We start from the raw sequence: 15,160 nt of genomic DNA, 5'->3' as shown, positions 1-15,160 counted from the left end.
GGGCAGACACTGGTGCCAACCTGCTTTGGGCACTCTTCAGCTTCCTAAAAAGGCCACAGAGGCATGAGAAGTCCCTGCTGCAGCCTGTGCTCTGGAGTGCTCCTAACGAGCTCACCACACCTCTCCCCGGCTCCCACAAACAGCCTGGATGTCCCTCAGAAAGCACCCTCCCAGCATTCACAGCCCCTCCAGTGACATGCCATGGAGTTAGGAGCAGCTATTGTGCTGGATGGAAGAGGGAAGGAAGAGGCGGCTGGCAGGGAAGAAAATGTGGGGAACATTGGACAAAGCAAGGAAGCATAAAAGATAAGTTTCTTAATCTTCCCAACTTTCATTATCAAGTGTTCTAAAGAGAAAGAAGGGAGTGAATTGCCAAGACCCTGTTCTCATAAACACAAATTTAGGTAACAGGACTCAGTCTTATGAATAATAAACAGTCACCAATAATCAAGTGTTCACAAGCCAAAAGCTCTGGTCAGTGCTTTGCACACATCTGCTCACTGTGCCTCCCGTCAAACTGAACCCCAGACCCTGTCACTGCCCAGGATAAGCTGAATCTCAAAGACTCGGCCATTTGCTCAGGAAGCCAATGCCACTATAGGGCAGAGAATCCACGCATACGAGCATCACAGGAGAGAAAAGTGCCTATCAAAGGTGAATGCCCCTGAATGAACCAAGTAGGTCCAATCAGGCACTATAGAAAAACCTTTTCTTCAAACCCTGCCTGAGCTTAAAGCAGCTCACTTCCTCTCCGTCAAGGAGGGTGTCCCCACTGCCCAACGCAGAGGGACAATACCCCGTAAGATGATTTTTTGCATTTTGTGCAGCTTGGGCCACGCCCGTTCTCCATGACACTGGGCCTGGTATCTTGCCACTCCTGAAGGCAGTGGATCAGCAGCACCCCCCTCCAGATCCAGTCTGCTTGTTTAATAATTAAGATTGTGAGATAAAAGCAGGAAAAGGGCACAAGCTTTTCTCTGAGGCTGCGTTCCGATTTTAGGTCCAGCAGCTCTTCCAAAATGAAGCCAGGGGCAGGTGACAATAAAGAGCAGGTGACAAAAAATAAGGTGACAGAGACAAAGTGCAAGATCCTGGAAGAAGGGTGTAGAAGAAAAAAGAAAGAAAAGAGCAGGCAAAGTGCCTGCAGAGAACACCCAGTCCAGAAGATAACCAATATTTTGCCTTCAATGGGTATCTTACAACGCAGGAAGAGGTACGTGCTTTAAAAAGAATTTGCAGTCCCATCTAGATTCAGTAACTGAGGCCCAAGGTCGCTGAGTAAGAGTGGCACAGGAGGGCCTCAGCCTGTTATGCCTGTCCCAGCCTGGTTCTCTTAATTTGCAGGACAGGAAACCTTGTTGCAAAGGAGCAATGCCATTCAAGCCACTTAGAATCCCAAGAAGGGCGAGCTTCTTGGGGTGTGAAACCTGTGCAGTGACACACAGTCCCATGATCCCAAGGGCCCTGCATTTGGTTTAATGTTCTGCTGTCATTTATTGAAATCCTTAATTTTTAACAAGGAACCCCATATTTTAATTTTGCACTGGGCTCCACAAATTGTACAGCTGGTTGGCTCCCACTTTTTGTTCTTTGAATTTTCAAAAGCCTCATTATAGTTGGACTTTACTTCCTTTTTACAGAGAACTTGTTTCATGGGCTATTTACACTCTATGAGACCTGGCTTGGTAGTCCCAGAGTTTCAAAAACTGACATTTAATGCACAGAGGAAGCACTTTCTCACCTCACCCCAATACATGCTCCAACCTGCAAACCACAACGTGCTCAATGTGGCTGTCAGAGCCTAGGGAAAAGCAAGATGCACATGTCACAAGTGGGTTTAATGGAAGGTGATGGGGCAAGGTGTGTTTTTAACCTCAGGGGGTTGTGAAAATCTGAACCACTCACTAAAACTCAGTTTAGATCTTCAACCTTTCCTACCTCATCCACAATAAAATGTACACCTCCCATGCATGCGCGCGCGCGCACACACACACACACACACACACACACACAGGGACACGCACAGCTACCCCAGAAATCCCTGCAGCCAGAGCCCTGTTACGTGCTTACCCCAAGTTTGTTACCATCAGAGAGGCAGTCTGGTCTTCACGGCACTGTCCTCAGGAGAAAGACAGTCAAGTCTAAATGTGCTGGGAAACCAAGCAGTCATTAACAATCGCACAGGAGATGTGACAGGGAAAAATGTTCCTGGTGCAGTAAAATGTCTGTGGAGCAAGATCAGGACATTTTCTCTGAAAATACAGATATAGATATAGGTATGGATATGGCTGTGGGGAGCAAGGCTGAATTTGATCCCAGTAGCTATCTCATTCAGCAAGTCACACCCCGTTTGCTGACACACAGTTGGCTCGTGAACACAGGGGCACCTTGGACCAGACCATCACTGAGGTTCTCTGCAACTCTCACAGTCCCCACTCTGCAGATCAGGGCAGCCCCACAAGTTCCTCCACTACCACCCCGAGTCTCAGGAGCAAACTGGCTCCTGCCTGTTTCACTGTTCTCACAGGAAACTTGAATGCACATATGGTATGATAAAGGGAAAGAAGACTATATTTTTTTGAAGAGAAGACATGGATATGGATAATGGTTATGGATGTCTTACAACCCAAGAATTGTTTTTAATTAAGACTGTTTTTTAGAGCAGTTTAAGATTTATAGCAAAATGAAGGCAAAGGTACAGAGATTTCCCATATACCCCTAACCCCACACATGCATAGCCTTCCCCATTATCGACATCCCCCAATTGTAACACTTGTTTCAACAGATGAACCTACCATTGATACTTCATACTCACAGTTTACAACAGTAGTTCATTCTTGGTGTTGTGTATTCTATGGGTTTGGACAAATGTATCCACCATTATGGTATCATACAGAGTAGTTTCACTGCCCTAAAAATCCTCTGTGATTTGCTAATTCATCCCTCCCTCTCCTCAACCCCTGACACTGATCTTTTTACTGTTTCTAGTTTTGCCTTTTCCAGAATGTCATATAGTTGGAATCATACAGTATGCACCCTTTTCAGACTGTCTTCTTTCCCTTAGTAATATGCATCTAAGGTTCCTCCACGTCTTCTCATGGTCTGTCAGTTCATTTCTTTTTAGCACTGACTAATATTCCATTGTCTGGAGGTACCATAGTTATTATTTATCCATTCACCTCCTGAAGGACATCCTGGTTGCTTCCAAGTTTTGGCAATTATGAATAAAATCACTACAAACATTCACGTGCCAATTTCGGGTGAACGTAACTTTTCAATTCCTTTGGGTAAATATCAAGGACTGTGACTGCTGGATCATATGGTAAGAGTATGTCTAGTCTTAAAAGAAACCACCAAACTGTCTTCCAAAGTGGCTGCGCTATTTTGCATCCCCACCAGCAATGAGTCAGAGGTTATTATTTTAAAACATTATTTCTGTGGTATTCATTGTATGACTCTTTCCAACCAAAGGATATGAGCATACTTTTACATGGCACAGTGGAAGTTCAAGAGAAATGTCCCATCCTCTCTAAGCCTCTCCTCAGCCCCCTCATACACGGCGCACGGTCAGGCTCCTTGGAATTTCCCCATTCGGAAAGAGAAGCTGCTTGGAGAGCCAGGCTCTGTGACCACCCATGATCTGAATTATGCACAGGTGTTCAAAAATACGGAGGGATCCAGCATAATTAAGAGCATTATGTAATCATCTTAGCCCAAGAAGGCAGTTGCAGAAAAGAAGAACAGAGTTTGGGCAGTGCTCTGGGAAATAAATTCTACAGCCTTTCACCAAGTTGAAATCTTGGCTTTGGACACACATAAAAATGAGCCTGGCCTGATCTGAGCTCCCAGTGGACATCTGCCAGATCACAAAAGTTGACCCAATTGGCCTGTTTCACCACAGAGAAGGCTACTGCTGGAACAGCAGATGGTATTACTGGTAAGACCCAACAGAAATGGACAGGACAACACACAGGAAAATGGCAGAACACGGCTAGCACAGGCCAGGTAATAATCTGCTTCAAGAGAATCATTTTTACAATGCTTCTTTTTAAAATAACATCGTAGCGGCCTCCGATCTGATTTTCTTCTTTTATAGACTTCAATCACTCGTTCTTTACGTCCTATAAAACACAACTAATTATTACTTATTTTCACTCTTGTCACTTGGTGCTGTTAGTAAAACAACTGCTGGACTTGGCCCAGGGAGCCACGCCTTTTAGGGAGAAGTGCATCAGAAACTGTGCAACAAGGCAGGCAGTGTCCATGTTTTCCCACAAGGCTTCAGGAACCTAGAAAAAGATGCTAAGTTAAAAGTATAACCTCTCTTTAAATAAGCCATTACTAAGTATAACTTTATGAGTAACTCAATTAAAAAAAAAATTAAAGCTGTTGTTTAATGGGTAACACTGACTCCAATGGTCCCTGTTTAACACACACCAGTCTATTAAAAGGAGTGTTGCCCAAACAGTCCCTCTCTGTTATATTTTCCTCCATTCTTCAAGGAAACACTATCTACCTTTAGACTCATTTTGTTTAACATCTCCAGTCATTTACGCTATGTACTGAGTACCTGATATTCCCAATAAAATATCAGTACAAATATCCAAGCTGTCTAGGAAGGAAAAAAAAGTTTTTCCAACCTTCCCTGACTGGTCAAGGTAAACATTTCTATGACCCACGTCAGTTAGCCACACTAACACAAATGCCTTTTATGTTTCCTCTCAAATTACGAAAGATTATCATTTTACTCAGCAATGAGCCCGACTCTGTACATCAGAATTAAATATGTTCTACATACTCAAAATGAACAGCGTATTATTTATCACTAACATTTAATGACAAAGAAACTGATAACTCTCTGATTATACCACCGATTTCATCTCATCACGCATCATCGATTCTTTTGGTCATTACCACAATCACAGAGCACCAACTCTGGCTTATGCAGCAAGTTTGATAACAGAGCTGGAAGCAGACACACGCTATTTTAAAAACATGTTCCGATTTTCATCTAAGTATATCTTTATTTATATGGCTTTTTTACCATAAAGATGCCAGTCCTTTAAAATATGCAGAAATCACTTTCTATGCTAAGAACAAGGTGCTATATCATAACAAGGATACAGCAGTATAAAGCGCCTGTTAATTAAACATCGCTTTTTAACTTGCTACCCTGCATATGTGGCTGTTAGGTTCTAAGCCAAGTCTGTAAATAAGAATGAGAAAATGGCTAGGCTCTTTCAAACGAATGTGGTATTTTTGTGTGTGTTTTTTGTTTTTTTGTGTGTTTTTTTTGTTTTGTTTTGTTTTTTTCCTTAAATGTAAGAGATCAACCACTTAATACATCATTTTTTAAACCAAATACTCTGGTAAGTGTTTGATTTTAAAGTCCACCCCCCCATACCACACCCCCCAAAAAACCAAAAAACACTGGCAAATGAACAAATTACGAAGTTCGAGTCAGGACTGGTAGTTTCATATTAATTCTAAAATTTCAATATACGGTGCTGCAGGAGGCTGCTGGGGTTTAAGCTCAAACGTAAAGAACTTGCCTTGAATTAATATTAAGTACTTCAAAAGGTTCACATGGAGAAATGAATAAACTGCAGTTACAATGTATCCACGTGGACAAATTTTACTAACACTATTGAACAAAAAATAAAGCAAGTTACTAAAGAATACATACGATAGGATACAATCTACACAAATCCTGAACACACAAAAGAAAACCCCATATTTTGGGGGAACAATGCATATGTATTAAAAGTATAAAGAAATCCAGGGGATAAAAACCATCCAGCTGAGAGTGGAGGTCACCTCCAGGGGAGAAGGATGGGGGTAAGGTGAGGGAGGGATATGCCAGCAGCCTCTTCAGCCTGGATCAGAAATGGATTCTGTCTGAAGCAGAGCTGCAGGTACATGGGTGTTCACTGAATTATTCTTTGTTCCTTTTTGGTGTCTGACACGTTTCATAATAAAAATGAAAAGATAAAAATACAGTCTTGAGATAGATAGCTTTGTAAACATCTGCCAAATTTCTCTCCTCAAAAGTTGTTCTCCACTCAAAGATCAAAGGGCTTGAGGCAAACGCATCCCATTTTATTCAACAATTGGGGCACTGGTTACACTACTAAAACGATGCATCCCAGTATAACATTCATTTCCACTGTTTTCAGAAGTGTTTATTGTTACCTTAGAGAATGCTTTTACCTCAGTACTCTGCTATGGGAAAGTCGTCTCTGACAGAGATGCTCTCCACATTTCGCAAAAGGGACTGTCCCGCTTCCTAATCAAAACAAAACAAATACAAATACAGAGGGGAGATCTCTCTTTAAGTATACTTTGAATTTTGAAGTGGTGCAAATACATGCACAGAAGAATAAGCTAGAAGCCTACCTTCTATATGATTTGGGGACAAAGGAATAGAAGAGAAAGATAAATTTTTGCCAGATGGGGCGTTTATTCGCTCCGCACCCTACCCCCTTCCCCATCCTGGAGTATTGAAACCTTGTGCTGTAGTTGCCATAAGGATAGCAAGACAAAAGGGGGAAGCACCCCGTCTGTGGCAAGGACGACCTGCTTCTACAAGTATAAGAATTTGTTGTAAGCTTACCGAAGTTACAACTGCACGTTTACTGTCAACATGCATCACACTGTAACAAAAGCCATTATTTAGAAAATAAGATGAACACACTGAAGCGGCTGAACCCTTTCGAAGCCCAGAGAAGGCGTGCAAAACAGGTCTGCAACAACATGCCTAAAGAAGGCCATCAAAGAAAGCCCAGACCGAACAATCTTCTATTCTAATAGACTGTTTTCTCCAAAATTATTTACTGTTGTGATATTATCTGAAGATGCCCTACTCCTTTCTCAAGGTCCAACTAACTGCTTTCCAAGGAATGCAATGCGACAAACTATTAGAAAACTTCTGTAATACATCACTAAAAAGGGTCTGTCATTGATTCCCTAATGATAAATCAGTTAATTACTTACCCTTTCTGAATGAAATGATTAACATCCTTTCAACAATCAGGGTGGAGTGATTTAATATCACACTGTAGACTTCATCAACTGGTAACAGTAGTAAGACTATGCTGCCTCTATTGTTACACCTTCGATTTTTTCAATCAATTCCATTTTCATCTTTATTCAAGGACAGAGACACCCTAGTTGTAAAACTTGGCCCATACAAGATTGTTTTTAAAGTGTTTCAGGGTCTGAACAGAAATAAAAGAACTTTGTATTACAGGAATGTTCCAAATGCCACCGAACCCAGAGCCAAGGCAACTATGAAGTTCTAGACATAAAAACAGTTGCCAACTGTTTGGTATCTATTAAAATCAAGCCACACCCAAAGACAAGCAGAACTTTTTTTTTTTTGAATGTAGGTGAGGGCATCCTGGACAAACACTTTTATTGCTGGGTAACTTCAAAATGAATGTTACTAATACAGACGAAAAAAATGTCCGCACAACTTGTATTAAAAAACTCTTTTGATCTTAGTGGTTAGATCTGTAGCTGAAAACCTGAATATTTAAAGAAGCCTCCCTAGCATTTCATCTTCCTTTATCTCATAATCTTGTAGGATGCATTCTTCTTAAGATTCTGCTTTTCTTTATTTGTGTGGCATCATTGGCTAAGCTATTTCCGTCAATATTCCTGCAGGCCCCATCACATAAAATGATACAGAATTTCCCAAGATGTCAAGGAAAACTGAAATACTTGGGCCAGCCGGGTTAATCTAATGAGTAAACACTTCAGATTTTAAAGTTAAGATGAAATACTCAGAAAAAAAAAAATTCCAGAAAGCCCTTTGACACTAATTGATAGCTACAACAGGACAACGCCCAAAGGAAATATGGATGCAAGCAAGGCAAGGTTTGAAAGGAAATGTCTGGTGGTTGGTGAAAACGACCGATGGTCCAGTTATTCCTACCACTCTGTGTAAATGTGAAGCTCTTATTCTGCCTGATTCTCTAAGTATCTAGTGTTTCTTCTGGTGCTAGATTCTTAAAAGGAAGCCCATATTCCTCTCTCAGGTTTCCTGAGGTCCAAGCAGTGAAGTTAAACCCTTCAGAAGAGCTGTAGGCTTTCATCCAACTCTAAGGAAGAGTTCAGTTCTTCCACTTTGGTGGGCATCAGAATCACGTGGGGAGCTTTTTCTGGCCCCACCCCAGACCGGCATACCCAGGAGCAGTGCAACTCCATCCATGTTTGCACCCACAGCTCCGCTTTTAAAGCACTAGTTTTAATTTTTAATAGAAACTCAAAAATAATACAGGCCTCAAGATAAAATAAAGAAGCAATCAGTAAAACCCAAGTGAAGTTAAAGATTTCAGTTGCAGAATCTCTGGAAGCATAAATTGTTTGGTCCATGGGTCTCTGTTCAGTGTGAATCAGAATTAGCAGGGGAAGTTGTTAGACATGCACGTCTCACATCAGTCAGCAAAAATTCTTATCCAAGAATCTTTATTTTAATAAATCCTCTGACACGCAAAACACAGTGATCGGGAAGCAGGCGACCTTCCCGAGACATGCTGAATGAGGACCAAGTGTAGTACGCTCCCACGTCACACGTGACCACCACTGTCCCTCTCTCTGCTCACCTGTCCGGGATGAGAGATGCCAACAACAACTCAGGGGACAGCCCTGGGACAGGAGAGACTCCAGCAAAGCTCACACCCTCCCCCCTAGAGCCCTGGTCACTGTTCCAAGAGCAGCAAGAACATCTTTCAAGTCACGGGCAGTACCACGGCACCTGTGCCATGAGAACACTAAGCACAAGGAACAGGCCTTACACTCCCATCCAACTCCACAGACAGGAAACCTGAAGCAGGGGAAGTCACTGATGACTCAACTGCTGAGCAGGGAGGAAGAAAAAGAAACCCGAGGAATTCAGTTGAGTTTGATGCTAGAAATATTATTCACTGTCCAAGTTAACAGAGCTGATCACAGAATTAGCTAAAAATCAGAGAATCTGGTGAAATGTGGATGTCCACCTGACTTACTACTAATAAATAAATATGTACCCAAATATAAAATTCAGGGGGCCATCTGTCCCACCCTAAATGAATTTATTCTATTTAATGTAAACAGAGACCAATAATGTCATGCTCAGATACATTTTTTTTTCCTCGCAGTAAAATCTTCAAACTGTTGAAATAAAACAGAATGACATGAGCTTTCTAGTCAGTAATCCCTCCATTTCAGGTGTCTGTCTGAATCAGCAACCGTTGGAGGAAATAAACCCATCAGAGTGGTCCTGAGTAGAAAGAACTAAATAGTAAACAAAACACTTGAACACAATTTTGTATGTATTCATGTTCCTTTTAAAAAGACAATTATTTTATTAAAAACGTGATTCGGAAAGAAAGTGCAATTAGCTTTGCACAGACACTGCCGAGGTGTTCTGGACCCCACCAGACATAAGTAAATATCTCGTGATAGCAGTTCCATAGGAGTAGACCTATCAAAATATTTACAGGGCTTGACAGTACTTCTGTCTTTAATTAAATTTTTGCCCAGGTATTTTAATGTAATTTACATAGATTATTAGTTGTCAGGATCTAATATAAATTTTGTTTACGATTTAGTTAAAGTACTCGGACTGAGGAAACTAATTTAACCCTAGGACTGAGCTGCTTTAAGCATCAAGACGAGACCACTAAAAAGCTCCCACTGCCCTTTGTACTTTCCCAATAATCTTAAATTACTGCAACTTAATTGCAAATATCAAGGCACTAAATTGAGCCCCTCCCTCACTGTTTTAAAATAAAATAGGCTGGGGAAGGTCATAAGGAAAACCCATTTACACTTGTTCAGGTACCAGGTTATTTATTTCAGGAAGCTCATTCTCCCAATGGCTGGCTAGGTGGGAAACATTCTCACTTTAAATCCTGTAAAATAACTACCAAACAAACACCTGTTGTGCACAAGGCAGGACATATATTTAAAAACTGGTGTCAGGGGATTTCAAAAAGAAAAACAAGCCTTGCAAAGACATCCACAAGCCAATTTGGTCAATAGATTTCCCAACTGGGTAAAGCTGTGGGAGGACAAGGACGCAGCTTCCGGCATGGCTTCTCGAGAATGGGAGCCGACTTCTAAATAAGGCCCGAAAAGTGCCTTCGTACAAATTGACTGTAATTAATAAGAATAATTCATTAAAGAAACAAAGAACACTGTCTAAATGTCTCTCCCGACTGCCATGCACTTTACTCCACTGTACTTCCTCTTTTCAGAACACTAGCCTTGTAGCCGTAGCTGCAAGAACATTATCTATGGGACACAAAACCCAAGCGCTTCTTGAAATCAAACGTTCCTTACAACATTTATTTTTAGGTTGGCGACACAAGCCAAATCTGCTTAATTTCCATTAACCACATGGCCACATGCACATTGAAATAAACTATGAGGGCTGGCTGGGTAGGGAGAGTGCCATGCATAAGGTACCCCATCATTGGCCAGGTTTTCCCGTCTCAGGATTTCGGCTCATCTCACGGCCTGCTGATGTGCCAGCTTTTAGCACCTCCAGCCTTAATCCACCCAAGTACCATGGAAGAGAAACGTTTTTTAAAATCAGTTTAAGGTAGCTCCTTGGATGGCACACGTATAACAAAGTGGCCTGCAGACCAGCGTAACAAATCACAAGAAAGATCATTTACAAAATACACAGGCCCAACTAGTGCAAACTTACTTGGCTTGCTGACTTGATTCACAAACTGTGTTTAATCACCTGGTGGGATAACTACCATCAACTAAAGAAAAAAAAAATCCCTTGCAAATAGTAAAAGTATATGTTGGCTCATGCATAAATAAAGTTCACCTGTCTGTTCAGCAGAAGCCTCTCGTAAGGTTATTTTCTTTAGAAAACAAACCTCTACTTGCTTAAGACCTTTATACACTCTAGGTCCAAAAAACATACTTAAAAAAAGGGATAATACTGCTGGCTTAACAAAATGCCATTTACTACGATGGAATTCTACAAAGGGAGCATGACACCTAACAGGATAAAAAAAGGAAAGAAAAAGCCCTAAGCAAAAAATTTTTTGAAACACACAAAATCCCACCTGTGCAAATCGAGCTATGCTCAGGAAATCCTTTCTCAGCCACAGAGAAACAGCTCATGCTCAGTGCCTTGAAGCTGCAATTAAATTGTAGTAATTTAAGATTATCGGAAGAGCAAAGGGCAGTGGGAGCTCTTTGGAGGGCTTCCCTTCCCACTTCATGTTCTTCAACCAGGGGTTAAATGAGTTTCTTTAATGTAAGTTCCTTAAAGTAACTGAATCGTAAACAAAATTTATACTATTTTCTGACAGCCTGCAATCTATTTAAATTTTATTAACATGCCTAAAATTATTTTTAAAAGACAGAACTCATGCAATGCCGTGTAAATATTCTTCACATACATACTGAAATGTAATTGGTACTATACCACCTAACATTGTTTGAACTTACATACTTGTTTGTGATGCAGAATCTTACAAGATAACATTTCAAAACTGAGTTTCAGTCTTAAGTAAAACATGAAAACCAAATAAACAGCACAATAAGATTGGCTGCAAAGAGGAAGTTGGGTTCAAATGAAGTCACATCTGCTCTATTCCGTCCTCCCATCTTTTAATGCTGGCATTGAAAGTGCTATGGTACAAACATATTTGTTTATGAAATATCACAATTCTTCTGTTAATTTAAACTGCTGAAAACAGACATATCTTTCAATAGAGCCCAAGAATGTAAATATACAAAGCCAGGGATAGAGTATTAAGAGAAGCAAGGAAAAACTTAGTAACAGAAAATCATTCCTAGACTCATTATTAACCAAGTTAACTTTTGTTATTGTTAGTACAAATGATTTAACTAGAAAATATTTATAGCTTTAAAAAAAAACATTACATATTGCAGAAAATTGCCTAATAGCATCCATGTGTATGTTTAACTAGCATTGTTTAATTACACAATAAAAGGTATACCCAATAAAAGCTACAGACTTTGAAACATGTTGGGCACTATGGTTATGAAACTCTGACTTATAAAAAAATTAAGTGCTTACTGTGTGATCGACATTTGTTAAAATGCAATCCTTAAATTACCATTATTTTTATTCTTCTGTATGTGTTTACTTGTCCTATTTCCTACTTTGTTCTACTTAATTAAAAATGACATTTAATTTGGGGAGAGTTTTTAGCAAAAAAAAAAAAAAGTGTTACACGGTTTATACTCCAGAATTTAAATATAAACACAAAATCTTAGATATCGCCAGGAATATAACCCCTTAGTTTGAGACACTGAATCTGAATACTTGATGTTTCTTTCATTATACTTTGATAAACCTGTGAAAACAAAATGCTAAAGTAATTACTGTTACTACTGTCTTTAAAAATGTAAAGCAGTTAAATTTTCCTAGAAAACAAGCAAGGACAAGTTACAGAGAACTTGAATAAAAGTACCAACATGGTCATGTTGAATGTCAATCTAAAAAAAGAGGTTATGTCTAATCTGGAGAATGTTCCCTCTCGCCTTTTTAAATTCCAAGAGTGGGCTGACACAAAACTTCATCACCAGGGTTTTTTCTTTTCTTTCTTTTTTTTTTTTTTTTTTGAGCTGCACATCAGATTTAAACCCTCACATACAAAACCCTGGCTTCCCTGACAAGGCAGATCTTCTAAACTTGATGTGAGAAAACGTTATCTAACTCTAGTGTAGGAGTCTAATGTTGGTAAAAAGAGTTCCACTGCACAGTTCTGAGTAGAAAGACAGCCTCTGGAAGACTTGATATTCTTTTACTACCTTTTCCGTGCATTCTCTTCATAAACAAGAATGCATTAAAAAATACTAACTTGTTTAGCAACTCAGCACCCATAAGGAACTCAAATGCTGCCTAGAGAGAGGCTAAGTATTTCCTTCCAAGTGAGCCTTGGCTTGCACAACAAAGATGAGCATTTGCAATGGTCCATTTCTGCATTACTGAATATATAGCTTTGCTGCTTGATCTAATAGTCCAGGGTTCTCTCTCCACGTAGAGCTCCTGACAACAACCCAGCAGCAGTTCTGTTTGATCTCTTCTGCTTCCTTAATTTGGGTTGTCAAGGTTCAGCAGTTGGAGGCTGTTTACTTTACTTTCCCCACCTAACCCCCCCCCCAAAAAAAACTGATTTTTTTCCTCTCATACTAATCCAAAGTCTAAGGGGAGGAAATGCAGCCAGTGGCAAGATGTTAAACCATTTTTCCCCCTTTGCAGTGATATTGTAGCTGACACCTATTGAATAGTAACCAGTTGAGTTTCTCTTTATATTTTTAATACTCTTTAATTACTAGATATTTCAAGTAAAAAAATCAGATAGGAAAAAAACCCATTCCAAATCTCTGAAACTGTGAGCCCAATTTTCTTCACCTGATCTCTAAGAGATGGGTATTTCCACTTTGAAAATCAAAACTCCAGTGGAATTCTAAAGAAAAGATTTGAAACATTCCTCTCTGGAACTGAAAATAGCAGGAGCTCCTGTCTCAATTATGCAGGTTAACCCTGGGTAGAAAACACCTAAAGTCTGACCATTTCTCCTCAAATTCCAGTTAAGACATCTCCCCCCAAACTGATTCTCACTGGAAAAACGGGGGTGGCAGAAGAGATGAGAGATAAAAATTTTGCATGGATTCTTCAACATATTTTCAGCAATAGAAAAATCCCTTAAATATCCTTCAGGTTTTCTCAGCTGAGCTATTGTGCAAACACTAAATCCTGAAGCCTAAGGGCAACCAAAGGTAAAATGTAGCCGATTTCAATGTATAGACTCCTTTCAAAGGGAATACAGAATGCCCCTCCAGTATTTAAACAGTAGTAACAAAAAAGAAAATCGAACTTATAAAATACCTGTGACCGAACATGAGAGCAACACCAGCCCCTCATAAGTGGGCTGGAGAAGCTCAAATGCAACCAAATTAAATGTTTATATTAATTTCATTACTCTACCCAAGCCTCACAAACGAAGGCTGGGGGGAGGGGGTGTTGGGAAGAGGAAGAAATAAGTTTCATTTCGGGTTTTCTGGTCGAGCAAAAGGAAAATGAATTAAAAGGAATGCGTAGGATGAGCCCAGACTAAATCAATACACTTTGTAATCAGCCCGGCGAGGGTATTTGGACACAATGACTTGGAAATAATTAATAGTTATAAGGGGGGAGTAGGGTGAGAAGGGAGACGAGGGATGTCACCATATTTTATCGGAGCACTTTACTCCACGCTAAACTTTGATCTCCAGATTTTCGGATTTAGGAAGGAAAGATACAAAAGAGGAAGTCCAGTATTTCGAAGCACCTACCGGCTTGAAGACGGGCAAATCCCTGGCTCCCGGCACCCATGGCTGCGCTCGCGCCGCCCATGCTGGCGCTTTGGGCACAGAGAGCCCCCGGGTTCAGCCAGGGCTCCGGGGTGTCCCTAGCCCCCGTGTCCCTGCCCGCGTCTTGGTCCCGGCGCCCGCCGCCGCCTCGACTTACCCGCGGAGTCCAGGGAGGGAGTGGGAGCGCCTCCTTTACGCCCGCGGAGGAGGCGCCGGCAGTACCATGGTCCCCCGCGCCGCTGCTGCTGCCCCTGGCCCGCTGGCTCGCCGCGCGCTCTCTTCTCCCTCTTGCTAACTTTCGGGTTCTGCGATCGACAAGAAACCGGGGCGACCCTCAGCAAGTCTTCCGGGTGCAGGTTGGGGGGAACTGAGGGGGCGGTATGAGTGAGTAGGCTGGGGGACCAAGACTGCGAGGGCGGCGGGCTCCGAGGACCCGCGAGCGCGCGTGGAGAGAAGAGAGGATGTGTCTCAGGGAATCCCTGCAAGGATCCCGAGACCGGGAAACCGGCCCGAGCAAAGTCTGAGCACCTTCGCCGGGATCTTACAAAGTTGCAACAACAAAAAAGGAGGGGGGAGGGAAGGGGGAAGGGGGAAGGGGCTGGGATAGGGATACGTTCGCAGGCGCAAGGTTTGCAGTTACAATTGTTTATTTAGTCCTTATTCTCACAGGGGGCAGGAGCTGCGCGGGAATGGGATGAGGGTGGGGGACCGCAGGCAGCGATTTCGAAGCAAACACTTGAGACGGGGGCAAGCGACTTTGTTTCAGGGCGCGGAGCTCTCCGATGCCCGCCTGTGTCTCCGCCAGCCTCCGGGGACTGAGGCGGAG

General features: G+C 41.6%; 1 protein-coding gene across 5 annotated transcripts in view; it reads right to left on the bottom strand.

Annotated features, from left to right (window-relative positions):
- Positions 1–15,160, bottom strand: part of FOXP1 (forkhead box P1) — a 601,823-nt gene that overhangs the window by 585,055 nt on the left and 1,608 nt on the right. For 2 of the 5 annotated variants that reach the window (XM_019651322.1, XM_019651318.1), the window contains exon 1: positions 14,492–15,132. The exons of 1 other annotated variant lie outside the window; for it this stretch is intronic. The gene's annotated coding sequence lies outside the window, so the exon portion shown is untranslated. Of the gene's footprint in view, positions 1–14,491; positions 15,134–15,160 lie in introns of those variants that run through there. 2 more of the 5 variants (XM_019651316.1, XM_019651323.1) reach the window with 2 other exon arrangements.

The sequence above is a fragment of the Hipposideros armiger genome, unplaced genomic scaffold (assembly GCF_001890085.2).
Source record: "Hipposideros armiger isolate ML-2016 unplaced genomic scaffold, ASM189008v1 scaffold_158, whole genome shotgun sequence".
NCBI lineage: Eukaryota > Metazoa > Chordata > Mammalia > Chiroptera > Hipposideridae > Hipposideros > Hipposideros armiger.
The sequence above is the reverse complement of the archived record's forward strand: the minus strand, read 5'-3'. Positions and strand labels throughout refer to the sequence as shown.